Source organism: Mesoplodon densirostris, chromosome 5 (genome assembly GCF_025265405.1).
Source record: "Mesoplodon densirostris isolate mMesDen1 chromosome 5, mMesDen1 primary haplotype, whole genome shotgun sequence".
In the NCBI taxonomy this organism is placed as follows: domain Eukaryota; kingdom Metazoa; phylum Chordata; class Mammalia; order Artiodactyla; family Ziphiidae; genus Mesoplodon; species Mesoplodon densirostris.
Window position 1 is genome coordinate 61,878,056 of NC_082665.1, and position 20,501 is coordinate 61,898,556.

Here is a 20,501-nt window from a genome sequence, read left to right on the forward strand (position 1 = left end):
TATAATCTGACCAACATTACCCATCCAGCCCTACTTCTTACTTCCACCCTAAGGTGCAGCCATACTAAACCAGTTGCCATTTCTGAATGAGCCAGGCTTTCTCATTCTTCTGGGCCTTCATGCATACTATTACATTTTCCTAGAATGTTCTCCCCCAATGCAACCACCCCCCACCCCTGCCTGCCCTTCACCTATCAAACCTATTCATCTTTCAAATTTCCATTTGAATATGATCTTTGTAAATCTTTCCTTGCTCTCCTAAGTAGATTTTAATGTTCCCATGGTAACATTTTAGGCCCCTCTTAAGGTATTAATACTTATAGAATTATTTTGTGTTGAGACCCCAGCAGACCATATAGGGTGTCTCTTGAGAGCAGACACCCTATATTTTCACTTGTATATCTCTTTGCTTTGCACAAAGTTAGCACTAATATATATATTTTTTTCTTTTAGTGAATGAAAGAATGTATTTGTTACCAAAGATGTGTTATACCAAAATACAACTAGTTTTAGTTTAGGTTAGAGGTGGGATATATATAGTTGTCTACTAGAGGAAACTAGTGATTTATAAGTCAAAGGTGAATTTATTTCCTTGAAAACTTTATGTATTTGAAAATTAAGATGAATCACATTCCGATGCAAAAGAAGTTTCTCGAACCACTCTTCAATTTGGTGGCTCTCCTCAGTGACCTCAGCTTCTCTTCATTTAAAGCAAGAATCACCTAAAAAATGCACTGCATACCTGTAATATCCAGAGCACTAAAGAGGATATAAAGTTATAAATGATATATTGCCTGCTCCCACAGTTCATAATCTGGTGAGGATCTAAGACATGTGCAAATATATACTGCTTTGAAACACCTTCAAGTGCTATTTGGGCAATAAGTGCCTTATAAGTAGCAAAAAAGGTATATAGTGACCCTGTCTAAAATGTATGGTTTCGTTAATGCCCCTAAAAGGAGAAGACGTTTCATTCTAGAGTTCAAAGCCAAGGAATATCTTGAATCTTGACAAGGATGATCTCTCCTATTGTAACTAGGTTTTAAGTGTCCCCCTACTTAGACTGAGCAGAATGGCCACAGATAAAATCACTTTGCCTATCTTTCTAGCATCCAATTAAAAATGTATAATAGAAAACATGAGAAATTAAAAACAGACAAATAAATAATTTTTTAAAGGATTCAGTTTAAGTATTTCAAGGTACAAAACAGGTCCTATCCTATTGCTATGAAAGATAGATGGGTAATTAGGAGGAGTTTAATGATTTTTCGTGGCTCATTTAGAAAATTTGACTTGTTTCACATGTATTTAAACACCAAAGTTGGCAGCCTTTTTTTCTTCTTGAGGGTTTATGAGTTATTGGTGGGGGGTTGCTTGTTTCTTCACTGAACCCCCAAACTTAGCCTCTGTTAACATAAAATAGGAAGATATGATGAGAGCAGAAGAAAACTCTGTGATTTAAAAATCTCTATTCTATTTTCTATATTTAAACTTCAAAAGATTAAAAGCAGCTTAATTATCAATTGGTCAAACTGTTTTCTAGTATTTTTGGCTCTCAGACAAGCATCTATACAAATAATTGTCAACCTGGGGGAGGTTAATTTGAAAAGAAAAGACCCCACAAGTGGTAGTTTTGATCTCTAGTTTCTCCACTTTGAGAATCCCCGTTCTCCTTATTCAGGCAGCTGATGTACTGCAGCTGTAGTGATTCATGTATTTTCTTTTCAATAGTATTATTTTCACTCTATGGACTTAAAATTTTATCCTAAACTCTAGAAAAAAAAATATAGGCAACTGGTCAGTTTTTGAACATCCAGACTCCATGAGTTTAAGAAACAATTCAATATTACCCATAGTCAGGCTTTTTTTCACCATAATTCCCAGTCACACCTATCATAAGCCTGGGAAGAAGAACTCAAAAGAACTTACTTAGAGCTGTCCTTTTTTAGCATGGAAAAACTAAAAAGGCATCTGGCTTGCAATAGGGCTATAGACCTTGCAAGTCTTCTGCATTTTGGTTTAATCAGAGATTTTCCAAAAGTCTAAAGATGATGATACATTTTTTAAAAAAATAAGAGAACCATACAGTTAACTTAGCTCTGTAAACCATGGGAAAAACAATTATCTTAAGAGATGCCTTATGGGGTCATTGTTTCACATAATAAAGCAAGAAGATTAGGGGGCCAAGTCTCGGTTAGAAGTCTGGATCATTCGAATTGTTCTAACTAATGATTCTTCTTCAAGGAAAAAAGTGGGCTCCATTTCTGTTTTTAAAAATCCAGAGTGTCTGTAATAGTGCAACTAATGACAACCTTCCCGTTATTCTCACTTAAGAGGAAACCCTATAATAAGAGCTTCCCAAAATGTCAAATAATACTTGTCTCATAACAGGGCTTCTTTGTTCATTCACCATGTCTCTTTTGATACACACAGATAATAAAAGTTCATGTAAAACTGAAGGTAATATAGAGCAGAAGCCAACACTAGTTCTGTATAAATATGTCTGATTAATAAGAGTGCCATTGTTATGGTTACTTCATAATGTCATGATTGTTACAAGAATGGAGGATAGAAGTACTCTTACTCTCGCTGTTTTTGTTCATCCTCTGTCATCCAACCAGTTTGTGAATTTTCTGCAACAAGGGAAATGAAAGATAGACTTTGTCCATTAATTATTTCTATTTCATTAGTTCATCTCATGAGCTGTGAAACTAGCTTTAAATTCAGGGGGAAAAAATACGGGTTTTATTCTAAAATTAAACCTTGCATCCTCTAAAAAAAACTGAATACATGCTCCAGGCTTAATTTCTAGGCTTCCTTTTCTACATGTACAACTACTATATCACTCCAACGATAAAATTTAGCATGATAGCACTAAGACATGGCTAGGAGCCTAACATGTTAAACCAAGGTTGTATGTGAGATTCAATTCCAAAAATTAGAAAAACCCCACCCTGTGAAGTAATAAGAAAGTCCAGAAGTGAGTATATAGTTCCTTATTGGAAAGGAAATAGAAAACAAGTAATAGATAAGAGCACACATTCATGGCAAGCAGACAGGCTGATAGATTTTGAAGACATTGTCTTAGGCTGGTAGATAAGTTTATATTGTCATTACTTTGCTTTTCTCTTTAAATTCTTATCTCCCAGATCCTGGCCTCCCCCATTGGGGCAGCAGTATAATATAAAAACTTAACAGTTGATCTTAAATTTAGCTGACATTTTTATATCTTTCACAACATACCCTTTTGATTGCACCCAAGAAGGAGATCATTAAACAGTAGCAGGAGACCAGTTACCAGACCATTTTGACTGAACAAAAAACACTGTGCCTTCTTGCTGACAAATCAAACAATATTCATACAACCATTACAATCAATTTCATAAATAAAGAGCTATAAACAACTGGAGAAAAATAGGAAATAAATTCTATTTCACCCAAGTTCCTGCATCCTCTCCTCAAATCTCACAAAGTTTCAGCAGTGGAGGACGCTATGCATGAGAAAGAATGGACTTGGTTGAACTGGAGTCTCCTGTGAAGAGATTTTGTCACTCAGAAGGCAAGGACACATTTCTGTGATTATTTCAGCCTATTTTTTTGTAGTAATTAGCCAGAGTTCCATTTTGCTGGGGCTGGCATCGCTCACAGCTCACTTATTATTATTTTTTTAATTTAGGCTTTTCTTTCCTTTTTATAAAGTAAATTTACATATTTTCAGTCTCTCAATCCCTTCTATGTTTTATTTATGAATATAGCCCTTCTTGATGGTAACTTTAATGTGAAAGTGGTAGTAATTAATGTCCCAGTCTGCTAGGTTAATCCCTTTCCACATTCTCTATAGAGAAGTTTAAGGTAAGTAACAGTTTACAGTCAATATTAGGTTTAATTATGCTTAATGAGAGTTAGTGTCTCTGTTACCAACTGCATTTAGGTGTGTGGATCCTAGATGAATTTTCCCTTGGCCTCATTCTGATTTTTTAATAGTGCCACTGTGTACTGTATACTCAATGCTTAAATCTATAAAGCTGTTCCTGGAGAACAAAGCAGGGAAGGCACCTGTTTCAGTTGAGACACCATTAAATGAGTGCAGCCTTAACACAACTGCATCTTTCTTTGGGAAGGGAGGTATTATTTTATAATGCTTTCCAAACAGATCCATTTGAGAGGCTAATTATTGCCTAAATTTCAGATCCTGAGTAAGTCTATACATATAAAAAGTTGTTTCATACTAAGTACTGTCATCACTAGTGGGTAGTGTAAAATTATAGAGTATTAAACACTTTTAAGACTTTATTATATTAATCCTTCAATGTTATCATTTCAAATATTAAGATATAAAACTATTTTGACAAGTCACTGGTTGGGTCCCTCTTTTTTTTTGCCTAAAAAATGTCTTTTGTCTTAAAATTGTATTTAAATTCATTGAAGCATATAGGACAAAAGTTCGGTTTCCTTACTGAGCTATAACAATAAGTACCAAAACAAATACTCAGACCTAGAGGGAATCCTGTAGTAGTGATCCAAAGGAAATTTAGTACACGTATTTTTCTTAAAGGATTCCTTTTTGCTATGTTTGTGTTGTGGATAAATTTTGAGTAGAATTGAGTACTACAGTTAGTTTCTCTAAGTCTACTGATAGGCTAATCAGTTCAATAAACATTTACTGAGAACCTGGTCTGAGCTAAACACAAAAAATGAAGAAGGCATATTCCCTTCCCTCAAGAAGCTTACTGTCTGGGAAAGGAGACATACTTGATGAAATAAAAAATTTGTTTACAATTAGTTTGAGAAATTTTTTGTCTTTTGAAAATTCTACCTTTAGTTAGTAATAACCTGAAAAACAGAGGCAAACATTTCCTTAAAAACCACAAACTAATGGGCTTAAAAGGAAAATAATGTAATCCAAAGTATATGCTTAATCAGAAAAAGACTTTCTACTGCTTAGATCCTGTTTTAAAAGTATTTTAGAAATAACTAAACACATGGCCTATGATAAGTATTTGCCTCTTTTTGGAAAATTAATTTCCCCTTTTGGGGTTTCTATAAAGTTAATTTTTTTTTTAATCTTAAAGTAGCACACTCAAACATACAAGGGAAATCTATTTTGCAGGAAAAAAATTTAGGAACAATACATTGGATCCTTTAAGAGTCACTTTCCTTAAGATGTCTTTATTTTCAATGTCATCATCTAAATTATTAACTTTTCATATGAAATACATCATGCTAACAGTAGCCTAGAGAAGAATTTGAACAAAACCAAATTAACCATTTCTAAAATACTTGAAATACAATGGGATGGTTATGTACTTCTAAGAAAAATATTCAGACGTTTTTAAGTAATCATCTCTCCATAATATTTTAGATTTAATTTTATGAATTTAGCAACAAAGAACATGGTTTAGTACAAAATGAGAAAAACTGCTTTAGAAGTGAAGAAATCATCTAAATATTATTAGATTTTTATTAAATAGCAACAGAAAACTGTATGCTGAACTACTGTCAGATATATGCATATCTTCTTTTTATCCAATAAAAAAACACTAAATTCCTCCATTTCAAATACTGAGGATACCAACGAAGTGTTCACACATCTGGACGTCTTTCTGCACTTACCTTAACTGACCTTCCTGCTACGTACTTTCCATCTCAGTACCTTGAGCTATGCACATTTGCGAAAACCACTTGACCAGTTTATATTCTCCTTCATCATGCTACATTGAACCATCTTGAGAACTTTCAAATTACTGACAGACACTGAGCATTCATAGGCACCAAGTTCTGTATCCCTGCTCAGCAAAATAAAAAAAGGGAAAAAACCTAGAATCAAATAGTAATAAAGTCCCTCTCACCCTGATAAACATTATTTAAAAAGTCAGTCTCATCCTGACACCAGTTATATAAAACAAGTATGATCTTAGTGTTAACTCACAGGTTATTATAAAAAAATTTCTATAGTTATGTATAACAGGCTTAATATATAAATATGCATAAATATATTTGAATATAGCATGCATATGCAAGCCAGCTATTTATTATACTTGAATGTACATATTATACATATTTTTTTTACATGTAAACGTTTATTCCTGAAATTTAAAGGGAAAACACTTAAACTATTTTCATAACACAAATTCTAACTGAAATAAAATGTCCTTTAAAAACTGTAATTAAAGGATGCTGTGTCAAAAAGTGAACCAAAGGGTCAAACCTTATAATTCACAGTTTGAGAGGTCATAGCTTAAATTATAACTTTAAAAAACTGATTATCTGTGAGTAATTTGACAAATCCATCTAATATACTCTGAATGCATATAAAGTCTTTTTGAGAGTAAAAAGAATGTATGTCCAAGTGGACAGCTGATGGAGGAAATGGCCTTTTTACTGAACAAGGCTGAAGTTTAGCATAATGACTTGGAATGCCTTTAAATGAGCATGCAAGGCTGGAAGGCCAAACAATGCACACATCCAAAGGGAGCATAATGAACAATCTAATCGGAAGACAAAAATATTCCACACACATGTCCAAAGAGAAGAAGGAAAAAATATACATTTCCATCACCTGCTCTTTCATCACTGCTACTACTACCCAATTTACAGATAAACTCAAACTCTGGACCATTAATAAACAATCTTTAAAGAAATAATTTTTGTTTTTTAAAAATACTAGAAATTCCCATGACTTTTCAATCTGAGATTGAAAATACTTATGGAAGTCACCTATATCATATATAGTAAGCCAGATTTATAAAATTGTTTTCTTTATGACTTACCTTGAAAGCAAATATTGCTTCACCTGTCTTCATCCCAAGGCCACCCACCCCTCAAGACATAATCTGAAGTAATTTTGCCAGCCTGCATTTTTAAAATCTAGAAGTAAACCTCTATTAAGGAGGTAGACCATTGAAGATAATTCCTCCATTATAGACCAAACTTCTTAACCCACGCCAGAATTAAGAAGTCCAGAAAAATGTCATTTAGTTATATATCTATGTTATAATATTTACTTATATGTGTATTTTATTTTCTTCTTAGTCCCTCTTATCAGTTTCCCAAAGGGGAAAGACTATGTCTCATTTTTTCAACAGTTATATCTTAACCCCTAGGAAGTTCGTGGCACAGAGCAGATATTCAATAAACATTTGCTGGAGGATGGAAAGAAGGAAGAGAAGGAAGGCAGGAGGTCTAAAGTTAGTTAATCTCTTCTAGCATTATTTATGTGATTGTAGGAAGAAAAATTTGGAAAAAAGTGTATACTTTATTTAGTCAGTTTACCTACCCAGCAATTCACTGACCCATGCATCTATTCTAGAAACCAAAAAGATTTAAAACAGCTTCCAAAAGTGCATATTACAAGATAAAATAAATTAAAATAGATGAAAAATAAAAAGGATGGAAATTAGAGTGGGAAATAATATATTTATGTATGTATACACGTAAAGACAATTAAATCATAGGAAAGGAAGGGAATTTGCTTTCTTAATGTCTTCAGTTTAAATTAATCTTATTTTAACCACTTATTATAATGCTCTTATTACAACAAAACACTAAGAGATATTTACTAGTTTCTCACGTGGCCATGTACTACAGCAACCATTACATAACCAGGTTTCTTATATAATAAACCATAGAGTCTATTGTCAATTATAATAAAGTATAATGAGTAAGTTATTACAGTAAAAACATAGATTTTTGTGAGAGAGCAAAGAATTCTTCTCTGAACCAGAAAAAATGTTTGCCTGGTAATTGCTTTACTTTGATGCTACTATGTCCTGTTACATGTATCAGAAAGGAGACTTCTGTAAACACTGTTGGCTCTTGATGCGCAGGGAAATACATGCACTCAAATGTTACTAGTACAAAGGAGATCCGAACATGTAAATTATTATATCATAAGAAAACATATTTGAAAAACAGTCTGTTTCTTAAAAGTGAAAGCCAAACTCTGATTCCACTTAGCCTGGTAATGTTTCTGTCATTCCCTTGGACCAGCCCACACATACTGGGCTCTTGATAGGTCCTGGGCTCGACCATCTGGCCCTTTATTTACTTAATTCTTTTTTAACACTGACAAGTGTATTAGTAACACTTCCTTGATCACTGGTAAATATAGAACCACCACACAACTAAGATTTTCCCTAATGCTGAAAGTCACTAATTAGTTGTGGGTAGGGGTTGGGGAGTATTACAAAGATATGTTGAGCAGTACTACAATAAGTAATCTAATTCCCTAGAAGAAAGCATGTTAATCTGCTTCCCACTTCATTAGAGGAATAAAAAAACATCTTGTCATCACTAAAGGATACAAAAAGAGACCTGGATATTTGGGGGAATGGTAGATAAGGAGGAAGAATGAATGCAGCATTTAGTCAAGAAACACAAATCCCCTACACATCTTGGACAATGGTCATAGTTTTTCTTGGTATCTTTTTATTGCTCTGTTTATCAGTGTGTTTCATGAGCATACTTTATTCAATTAACATAAACACAAGCTTCCAAAGGAAACAAATATGGTAAATGAATCCTATTTAATAGAACTGATCATTCTACTGGTACTTAAGTTATGCATTTAGCAACTTTGGAAGCTGCATTAATATTTCCAAACCAGTAAGGTCTTGATTAATTGACCTTGCAGAATAAAATACTGTACGTTTAAAAGAGAGAATACAGTTTCCAAAGGTGCTAATAAGTCATTTAGAGAGAAGATATGGTCTAATTATAAGTCCTAAAACTGGAAATTTATGTATTTTAAGTCCATTGGAAAACATTTATTTTTAGGTTTTTTTTTTCTGTTGAATGAGAGATAGTCTAACATTGTTTAATTTCCTATAAGGTTTAGATTCTTCAAAGAATATCAGCTGATTGTTGTCTGTGTTAACTCAAGCATCAAGTTTAAAATATCATAACTCAACTCCCTGAAGCTAAAGATTTTAACTGTGTAAGGTTGAATCAGTTGTCCTCATTTCTAGGATCAAACAACATAACACCAAGCAAAAGCCTTTAAGAGACTATTTTGGGTTTCAGTCTATCTCCTTTGTTCATTTTGGGGAAAGGATGATGTTCTCTTTGTATTTACCCCCAAATAACTATAATCTCAACTAAAAACTTATAAAACTGTGGATTGTGAGGTAGGTGTAAGTATTTCCAAATCTTATAACTAATGAATAAAATTTAATTGGCTCATATGCAGAAGTAAATTGATAAGAGGCTGAAGAATAGTATAAACAAGGGGGGAAAAGCACATTGTTTGCATGTAATTTAAGAACTGTCAGAGAACCAGGGCATGTCTTATTTACTGGTATATGAAAAAAGGAAGAATGAATGCTTTTGCATACAAATAAATGCAGGTATAGAAACATAACAGAAGCCTTGTGTTACAATGGAACTTAAACTCCTCTGGGCAGTGATCAGCTAAGAAGGAAGAGAGACAGTTACAACGCAGTGATAACTAGTTGACAGATTTATTATTCATGGCAGGTATGTAAGCAGTCAGGGCAGAGATGTTGGTGGCCCCTCCTCATCAAGTAGCTTTGCCAGTACAGACTGGATGCCTGGAACCAGGCAACACACAGAAACAATAAAACCTAGAGCCAGCTAAGGGAAGATTCAGCACAATCCATCTCCAATTTTAAACTGTACTAGAAATCTCCATTGAAGAATGTTTTTCCCTGGGGTTGGCATATATTGTATTTACAGGATATTGACCAACACTCCTCTCTATTTATCTTACTGTGCTTATCAACATACCTGAAACACCTACCCAGAAGTTCCCAGTATGTTACAGAAAAAAGTGGCTTTAACATTAGTTGGCAAAAATTTCTGTTGATAGGTATGTCATTACATGAACAGATGGTCAAAGTGAGTCCATTTCACTGACAGTATATTACGTGGGTCTTTTTATCTCTGAACAACCAAACCAAGCAAAAGCACAGCACAGAAGAGGTCATTGTGCCTTCCCTCATTTGGTTGGCAGCTTTATCTCTGAAATATGAAAATAAAACTAACATGGACTATAATCCTGCATAGTACCATTTCCACATAACATATAATAGAATTTTTAAGTATTCATATTTAAAAATCATCCTGATATTTGTGAAGATGAAAAACTACAAGGGATATTTTTTATCTTTCAACTCCATGATCTGCAGTAAAAGGAGAAAAAGTAAAAGTCATATTTCCTATTCAGTTTTTTATCTAACCAACTGTTTATAAGAAGAAAGCAAGTTACAGTTCTTTATTGGTATTCAGGTCTTTTAATGAAAGCTCAGGAAAAATATATTTTAAGAAAATCTCCATAAAAAATCCATTTTCCTTATTTTTACTGAATAATTTTAAAATATAACAGCTGAAATATTCATAACCAAATGAATTAATAGTGTAGCAGATATCCAATCACCAATTACTACATTTTACACCATGAGATCTCTTGAAATACACACACACTCACACACACATACTACTATTTGGATTCTTAGTATGATAGCTTCAACAATATAACCAACCCAAAATATAGTTTACCTTGATTTTGTTAAATAAAAATAAATAATATTATGAAGCAAAAGAAAAACTAAAAATGTATGTATATCTATAACAGCTAGCAGTCAAAACAACAGCTGAAAATCATACTGCTAAAATGCATCTACACATGTGGCTGTGAAAACTTAAGTGCAAGGTTACCTACCTTCAAAAGGAGCTGATGAAGATATGAGATTTAAGAGTACATCTTTAGTACTTCTGTACCTTAAAATATTGCCGAGTATTAATTTTTCATCAAGTTGTCATTTTCTCTGACATTTGGTTTTATTAATCAAGGCATTTATCATTAATTTGTAGAAAATATCATAATTAAGCCAAATAAAATAAAATCCTTAAAAGGTTAAAATTAGAAAGCAGGTGAATGAGAACTTTGACATTACCCTGTTGACATACAGGAGCTTTTTGAAAGTATGGGAATCAAGTTTTTGCAGTGAGTTTGGTGCCTCAATCTTAGGGCTGGCTGTTTTTTTAAAATGTTATAAAGATTTGATTTAAAGCTCTCTGACAGTTTTGACATTCAGGTGAAAGTACTGCTGCTGCATTTGGAACAATTTGCATATCCCACTGCTAAACGGAATGTTTGAGGTGTGCACTGGTGTAAAGAAATTAAAAACAAGCTATCACACATGCTTAAGTGTATGTATTCACAAAACTGATGGTTGGATCACACCACCCCATCTCCCTCCAATGTAATCTGTGATTTACTCTTCTATAATAAATTACCCTACCATGTTATTCTCGCTGGAAGATCTAACCATGCATGTAAGAAGCAAAGTAATTACAGTTCCCTCTTGTTTCAGAAACCTTCTTCAATCCCTATGAGCTCTTTATACACAATGCAGCAACACAAGTCTATTGTAAAGTTCTTGCCTGAAATTCTGGATTTCTGACTATGAGTCGCCACTAAATCTTGTCTGCATGGTTTCATTGTTCCCCAAAAATGCATTTTTATTTATTATAGTTAGTTGTAAAGCTCTTGCTGAAGAGGAATTGGTACTGACTTTTTGACTTTGAGCCAATGTGTCTATTTAAGAAAAGGGCAAGGTATAAAATCAGAAGAGTTCCAAACTGATTTAAAAAACAGGGGAGGGGCCATAATACATTCCCAAAAAGAAGGATCAAGGGGTATATAGCAACACCCAATTAGGGTGACATATTCTGAGATGACACAAGGTTTCTTCTATTTTTGACTTATAATTTCAGATTGTTTTAGGTAGACATAGAAAATTTTATTTAACGTGCGAAAGGGCAATAAAGAAAAGACCTGAGGCAGTAAACCCAAGGCCTTTAAAATTATGAAACTTTCCAAGAAGATAAAAACCTATTGAAGAAAATATCATTGGATATTACCTTTAGTCTTCAGAGTCTCAAAGGGCAATTCTTAACACTTCTTTTTGTGTGACTGTAAAAGAGAAATACTTAAACTTAGTAATCTGCCAAGGAAACAATTTACATTTCCATAATATCTTTATGACTAGTCATGAGAAGTAGGTAGTTGAGTTTGTGTATGCCAACTAATATCTATAGTTTTTTGTTTGTTTTGTTTTGTTTCGGCTGCTCCATGCAGCACATAGGATCTTAGTTCCCCGACCAGGGATCGAACCCAAGGCCCCTGCACTGGAAGTGTGGTCTTAATCACTGGACCGCCAGGGAAGCTCCAATATCAGTAGTTTTAAAAAGAAAAATAAAGGCTAACACATTAATTTGTCTATGTGCAGAACAAGTATTCAGTAAAATATGGCATGAATTTACAATTTAAACCACTGTGTACAGGGTTTAGATGGAGAACATAATATTTATTATAGTATTATTAGAAGTTTTATTAATTTATAAAAACAGATGTTTTTACTTTTTTTTTTTTTTTTTTTGCGGTATGCGGGCCTCTCACTGTTGTGGCCTCTCCCTTTGCGGAGCACAGGCTCCGGACGCGCAGGCTCAGCGGCCATGGCTCATGGGCCCAGCCGATCCGTGGCATGTGGGATCTTCCCGGACCGGGGCACGAACCCGTGTCCCCTGCATCGGCAGGCGGACTCTCAACCACTGCGCCACCAGGGAAGCCCCATTTATATTTTTTAAATTTAAAAAACTGATCTAAAAAACCCCACTAATCTCCAATAGTCTTTATTACATTTATTTGTTTATTTTTAATTACCAGAAATTTTGCAAAGATCTACTACCCATAATACACTGGTAAGCACTCGTAAGTTAGGAAGTATACAAAGATAAAATACAAGCCCTGTCCTCAAAATATGAGTGAGGTTGGAGAGATTTTCATAAAAAAGATAATCTAAAGAGAATAAAAAGTAAATGGGTGGAAAGAAACAGGGAGTAGAGGGTAACATGCTCAATAGAGCTTGAACTGGTCTTTAGTACCTAATGCACTGATATTAAAACATGGCTTTATGATCCCTGTCTCAGCAAGCAAAGCTAATAGGAGGGTCCTACTCAGATTTGGAGGCAGGGATGTCAAACAAATGGGTCAGTCACTTTTAAACTATCTTCTGACCAAATGCTTTTGATAGTATAGAATGAAAACTAGGGCTGGGAGCAGTAAAGCAGGCAGGATGCTGAGGTGACTTTAAAGCCAATTTGGTGAGTTAAAATATAAAAAGGTTTAACTAGAAACAACTCTCCTATTAAAAATTGAGTTTGATATTGTATGTCCTCGGAAAATGATCTCTCTAAATTTGCTATGAAATCTCATTGAGGACCTTGATGTCATATTTACTAATAATCTCCAGCTATTCAGCCATTCAAAGTCTCAAAAGCAGTTTTACTAATGGAAATGCATAGATAAACATAAGCCAATCCTGTAAACGAGTACATCTACAGTAAAAGTTCTATTAAAATGAAGAAGGTCTAAGGGTTTTAACTGACTAGATCTTTAAGATGCAGAAACAAAGGGAAAACAAAGACTCAAACAACAAACCATACCAGCGATCCTGAGCTTATGCTGTACTAATAAATAAATGGGATCCAGAAAAGGAAGGTGATAGTTCTGCTATAGTCAGGGTACCCGAGTAATACCACACTTATTCTGCAACACCAACTTCAGAAGAAGCTCTGAAAATTAGAATCTGCTAGGAGGAGTGAGATAATAACCATTAATAATGGATAAACAGAGGATAACTAGGAATGGAAAAGAAAAAAAAATGTTTAGGTTGTAGGGATGAGGTGGGGAGGGATACTTTGGAGGAAATTAATTTGGCCATTACATGATATTTTATAAAAGTAATTTTTATTTATTTATTGTCTGTCTTCTCTACTAGAATGGAAGGGCCATGAGGTCAGGTCCTGTCTCTCACTGTATCCCCCATTTATATGAATAGTGTCTGCTACATAGTAGGAGATCAATGAATATTTATTGAAGGAAAGAATCAACAGCCTGACCAACCTATGAAAAGGCACTAAGTCTACATCTATTTACAGATGAAACAATTTAAGCTTAAAGAAGTTAAATGTTATATATTAAACTTTGACCTTTTGTAACTGCAAACTTCTACAACCCATTTTTCATAGTCTTTCACTCAATATTCATTCTAGCAGGGGAAACAAACAATAAGCAAAAAAATCATTAAACCAATAATGTCCTATAATTAATACTAAGAGGACAAACAAAGCAAGGTAATAGCATTGAGAGTTACATGGGCTGACATTTTAGATAGGTCTGGACAGAAAATCTTCTCAGAGAGGGCAACAATAAGAAATTCCTGAGTGAAGTAAGGAAAAGAGTCAAAAAAAAAAATATCTGGGGCTATATGGGCTGTTATAAGGATTAAAGGAGATACACACTACCTTTCTTAGTATTGTGGCTTGCAAACAGTACTCTCAATAACTAGTATTTTATTATGTTGCTATTATTTTTATAAATGGTGAATTCTCCTACTAGATTATAAATTTGTCAAAGACATCCATTTTTCTTTCCCTACAGCTCCTTAAATAGTGCCTAGAAAGAAATCACTAAACATTTATAGAATTGAAAATATGAAGACACAATTATCAGTTCAGTAATTAGAAAAACAGACCATATGAATATGAGAAAGTTACCATATTTCATATGCCTAAATCAATCTAATTCTGTTGAATCAATGTCACTTAATAACTAATAATTTATGGATTAAAAAGAAAGGAAAAAGTGAAAATATATAAAATGGTTAGAGCCAATAAGTCATAGATAAAAAAAGAGTAAGAAATAATCAGAAAAAAATGAAGGTATTGATACTAGCCCACTATCTTGACCATTCACACGTTCTTTGTCTGCCTCCATCAGATTAATACATGTTTCTAGCACAAGAACCCTACAGCGCAGGCAGCTGATTCATTTATATGTTCCTAATACAAGCACAGGGCCTGGTGTATAGTGAACAGTCAATAAATCTTTGTTGAACTGAATTGAACTAAAATTATTTTTAGTAGTTCTGATGCTTTAAAGCTAGTTTAATTTTTTTAAGTGATAAAAGAGAATAGGAGATTACAATAAAAAAATAACAAGTATTAGGTATTGGCTCTGCAGCAAAGAAGTAGAAAACAAGGTTAGCTTTTACCAAAGACTAAAATATAAGTGACAGTGTGGTAACTGACATTGGAAGAGACAGATCTGTAGAACAGACCATAGGGACTTCAGTATGGGGTAAATATTACAGGTTGCATTTCCAGAGTGTTGAGATAGTTGACTCATTAAATGACCAAAAAAACAAATTGTTCCCTACCTTTGCCATGCACCAAAATAAAAATCAGATTGATATATCTGAATATAGTAAGTAAAATAATCAAAGAGCTTTAAGAAAACTTATGTATATAATTTTCTGAACTCCAAGGTAAGAAGGGCTTTTGAAGCACATAAGTAATAGTATATAACATAAGCACAAAGATTTATGAATTTGACTACTTAAAATTAAAACTTTTATAAATCCAAAAGTATCTTGAACAAAATTAAGATGTCTACAACAAATGAAGACAAATATTTTTAACATATATGATATTCATTGTGTTAACAGTCTTTATCTAGAAAGAAAGAAAGAAAATATCTGTTTTTCAAATGAACAAGTAATTCACAACAGAAGAAACTTCAGATATATATGAAACAATATTAATCTGTAATTGCAATGAAAGAAATGCAAATTAAAATAACCTAAATACTCCATAATAGTTAACTGGATAAATAAATTTTATGTGATATAATGATAAGCTTCCATTAAATATGGCAAGTAAAAATTTATAATACACCATTAAGCTTAAAATTCAGGTTGTAAAATGGTAATGATATTAAGATAGCAATTTTTAATAATTTGTGTATACATAATATACATAAACTATGCAAATTTTTGGTCATATGCATATATGAATGTTGATCTATATGTATGTGTGCGTACATATGTATTAGAAAAAAATATGTATTATAAAAAGCATGTAAGCACCTATATACTAAATTATCCCCAGTACTTATCTCAGATATTAAGATATAATAGATATTTTTCTTTTTACAATTTCCTTCCAAATATTCTACAATACATACAAATTACTTTTCATAAACACAAAAAAATCACTAAAACAAGACACTTAGTCTATGCTGCAGAAAAAAAATTAGATGATATATCATTAGATTTCCTGAATGTTAAGAAAGCCATTTGAAAATGTCTATCTGTCCTATTTTCGGTGAAGGCCACCTCCATTAACTGCATAGATTTTTAAAAAAGAGGTAAAGAAGGGAAGAAGATGGAGTGAGGGAGGGAAGAAATAGAACAACAAAGCAAAAAAAAGAAAGTAAAAGGAAAGAAAAATAAGATTTGTTAAAAAAAATAAAACAGCAATCACACATAATGGTACCTATTAGATTCCTAGAAGCCAAATTTTAATTGTCCACATATTTGATCAAATTTTCAAGGAAAGGCACAGCCTGGAATAGAAAATTTAAGAAGTTTGAGGTTATATTTATACAGTAAGCATACTACTACAAGAGAAAACAGATAAAACATGTATCAATTTCAGCAATAGGACCGCTACAGAGAGACAAACAAAATTTGCCATGAGAACAAATGAAGCATCAGTTTTAGAGGTAGGAGGAGTATAATTTCCAATAAGTAAAAATTCAAACTAAGCAAATGACAGGCTGGGACAAAATGAATAGAAACTGTTAAAGACTATTTGTTATCAATAATTACAGAAAATGTCTTCATCACTAAATATAAATTTAAATACAAACTTTGGTTGTATCTGATCAAAGATGCCAAATGAAAACCAATTTACAATCCTTAAAGAACATCAGAAAGAAAGAACCTGTACATACATGGTCAAGAGGATAAGACATATTCTAAGACTAGAAAAGACTAATTTAGTTCTAGTTCATCCATAATGGTGCTTCTGAAGGTGGAGGTATTCATTCTGGCTTTGGGTATTATCAAAGTTTTTGAAACACCAGAGAATCTGGTAAGTTCTATGGTAGACTTCTCCAAGAATCCATAAAAGTGACCTGGCTAAACCCTACACTAAAGCCATCTAAAATCAAATCAAATTCCATTGAGCCAGAGCTCTAGGGCAGACCATTCACCTGACTCAATTATTCTTTCTGTTAGGTATTTCAGTTTCCCTTTCAAATAGAGGGGAAAAGTTCAGAAAGATTATGTACTAAATACTGCCTTTAACCCTAAAATCCAATCAATTCTTTTTTTTTTTCTCACTTGTCTCTTTAAAAGTAACCCAAGCCATTTCCTTTATAATGTGCAGCTTTACTCAGTTTATTTTATTTCCCAATAGCAGAATGCCTTAAATAAAATCTTAAAAACCAACACACCAACAAATAAATAAATTAAAACACCATGACTATAAAAAGTACATAGTGTAACCTGCTTAATTATTAACAGGTAAACAGAATGCATTTCTGAATTATTTACTTAACCTCCTTCAATTAAAAACTTTAAACAAAGTGTTTGAGCTTGGAATGTGTACCCTTTCTAAGGATCCCTAAAACAATTATTTAAAAATATTCTATTAAAGACATTTCTCCACAGAAGATATACAGACTTCCAACAAACACATGAAAGGATGCTCAACATCTTTACTCATTAGAGAAATGCAAATCAAAACTACAATGAGATATCATCTCACACCAGTCAGAATGGCCATCATCAAAAAAATCTAGAAACAATAAATGCTGGAGAGGGTGTGGAAAAAAGGGAACACTCTTGCACTGCTGGTGGGAATGTGAATTGGTACAGCCACTATGGAGAACGGTATGGAGGTTCCTTAAAAAAATACAAATAGAACTACCATATGACCCAGCAATCCCACTACTGGGCATATACCCTGAGAAAACCATAATTCAAAAAGAGACATGTACCAAAATGTTCATAGCAGCCCTATTTACAATAGCCCGGAGATGGAAACAACCTAAGTGTCCATCATCGGATGAATGGGTAAAGAAGATGTGGCACATATATACAATGGAATATTACTCAGCCATAAAAAGAAATGAAATTGAGCTATTTGTAATGAGGTGGATGGACCTAGAGTCTGTCATACAGAGTGAAGTAAGTCAGAAAGAGAAAGACAAATACTGTATGCTGACACATATATATGGAATTTAAGAAAAAAAATGTCATGAAGAACATAGGGGTAAGACAGGAATAAAGACACAGACCTACTAGAAAAATAAATAAATAAAATAAATAAATAAATAAAAATATTCTATTAAGACATTTTAATAAAAGCAACTAAAAACACCAAAGTAAATGTGAATTTAAACGTTTGCATAAGTGCATAAGAAGTACAACACATTTTTAAGATTTCAGAGTTCAATAAAATTCCCTTTCTTCCAACTTCCCCTTGTCCTCTTTCAGATACTTTATTCCACAGTGCCTTTGGACAGAATGAGTAGAAATATTCTGTACTAAACTATATTAATGAGATTGATATAATAATGGTTTTGAAGCAAGCATTTATATAATGCTTTTACTCCTAAGCATATCATAAGAAACATACAATTATGAAACTATTGCAAATGTTAATAATTCTGAAACTAGGACAAGAAAGAATGAAGAGTAGACAAAAATCACCATTTTCTCTGGACAAAGTACCAACTCAGCTAATATACTGAAGAATGATTGCTGCTTGACATAAGTAAGCATTGATTACCTGGAATTCTGGCTATTAAATTTTCTGGCTAGCTAAGTGTTCACCAGGGAGAATAAAATTTTCATTTTGATCCTTTTAACTAAAAACCTAAAATATACTATTCGATTTTTCTGCCTTGGTAAATAGGGTATTATACTTTTATCTTCACTGAAAACAAAAAAATTATATTGCTTCAGAGGATGGTTCTTACTCTTTTGGGGGATCATAATTCTCTCTGAGAAGATGATAAAAACCAAGAATCTCTTTCTCTAGGAAAGTGTACATGTTCACAAAATTTTGAATAAAATTTCCAGGAGTCCACGAACCCACGTAAAGACCACTTGTCTTCTAATTTTACAGAATTCTAAGTAGGTAGACATAGGAGACTGTACTGACTGCACAGTGATCTCAAGACATAACAGGGATGTTTAAAGTTGCTTTTTGAAGATGCCCCTAATAAGGAACTATCATCTTATGATTTGTCTCCTTTTTTCAAAAAGAGGGGTATAAAAACAATTCTGCTTAATTTAACCTTAACCTAAATGTTAAATAATGTCTCCTTTTAGGACAATTGTACTACCATTGCTTTGAGTTTTAAAACAAAATAGTGCTTTCAAATCATTCCACATTCTAGAAGTGGCAACAATTTTCTTATACATTTGTAACTCTTAGAGAAGGCAGGATCAGAGAGAGAGCTACTTAATTTTTACCTTTACTTCTGAAGATTATCAGAAAATAGCAAATACATAAGCATTTCCTGTATTCGGGTTTTGTTCTAAGTACTTTTATGTATATTTACTTAATGTAAAATTAAAAAAAAAACCTCTAAGAGGTAGTTACCTCAAAATCAGATATCATTATCCCTATTTTATTGATGTGTAAACTGAAGCACAAAGAGATTAGGAAATTTGCCAAAGATTACCTCTCTACTGAGTGGCAAAACCAGGATTCACACCCATTCAATCTTCCTGCAGAGTCTATACTCCTACAAACCATACTACATTTGCAGTTTCGATCCTTCATGAGGTGATGGGTTTTCTTGCGTGGTTTTATATTTAACACAAGTCCACCTCTTCACTACTATACAAGAAATATTCATAGTGTTGTGCTCAGACATAGCCATCTGAGGAGTTGTTCATAAGTTACTAACAAACCTAACACCACCTTTGTGACAGTTATATACCCTTGTAAATTTCCCAGAGTCAACTACTCAGAGGAAAATCCTATGATAAAAGCTGACCCCTCATTTCCTTTTCAGAAATAGCTCTGATGAGATACAAAATTGAATGATTATATATTATTGTGAGGGCCAACCAAGATAAGATAAGTGGGCCATATTATCATAATAACAGCTCCCAAAGGTAAGACTGTTGTTCCAAATTTGTCTGAAGAAAGGAACAAACCATATTATATGCTTTTTACTTTCTTGTCTGAAATAGTTTCTATGAAATAGAAATATTAAAGTAAAATGTATATTTAGTGAGGGCAGGCAAGTTGCTTTAGTGGCCAAACCTGCCACAACATGAAAATTTTCTTGGCATATCTTTCTCACTGACAGATTGAGTGTTCACAGAGATAGCAACCAATTTGTTGCTCAGGATTTGCTTTCAGTGTACCAACCTTTACATTTTGAGTAGTCCCATTAAGAGTAAAATTTGATGAAAGAAAGAAAGAGAGAGAGAAAGAAAGAGACAGAGAGAGAGAGAGGGAGGGAGGGAGGGAGGGAGGAAGGAAGGAAGGAAGAAAGGAAGGAAAGGGAGAAAGAAAGGAAGGAAGAAAGGAAGGGAAAGAGAGAGGGAGGAAGGGAGGGAGGAAAGGAGGGAGGGAGGGAGGAAGAGAAAGAAAGAAAGATGGGAAGG

General features: G+C 33.3%; 1 long non-coding RNA gene across 1 annotated transcript in view; it reads right to left on the reverse strand.

Annotated features, from left to right (window-relative positions):
* Positions 1-20,501, reverse strand: part of LOC132490713 (uncharacterized) — a 242,906-nt gene that overhangs the window by 43,179 nt on the left and 179,226 nt on the right. Inside the window, exon 3 of the long non-coding RNA XR_009532594.1 lies at positions 11,884-11,935. This is a non-coding gene — a long non-coding RNA (uncharacterized LOC132490713). The remainder of the gene's footprint in view (positions 1-11,883; positions 11,936-20,501) is intronic.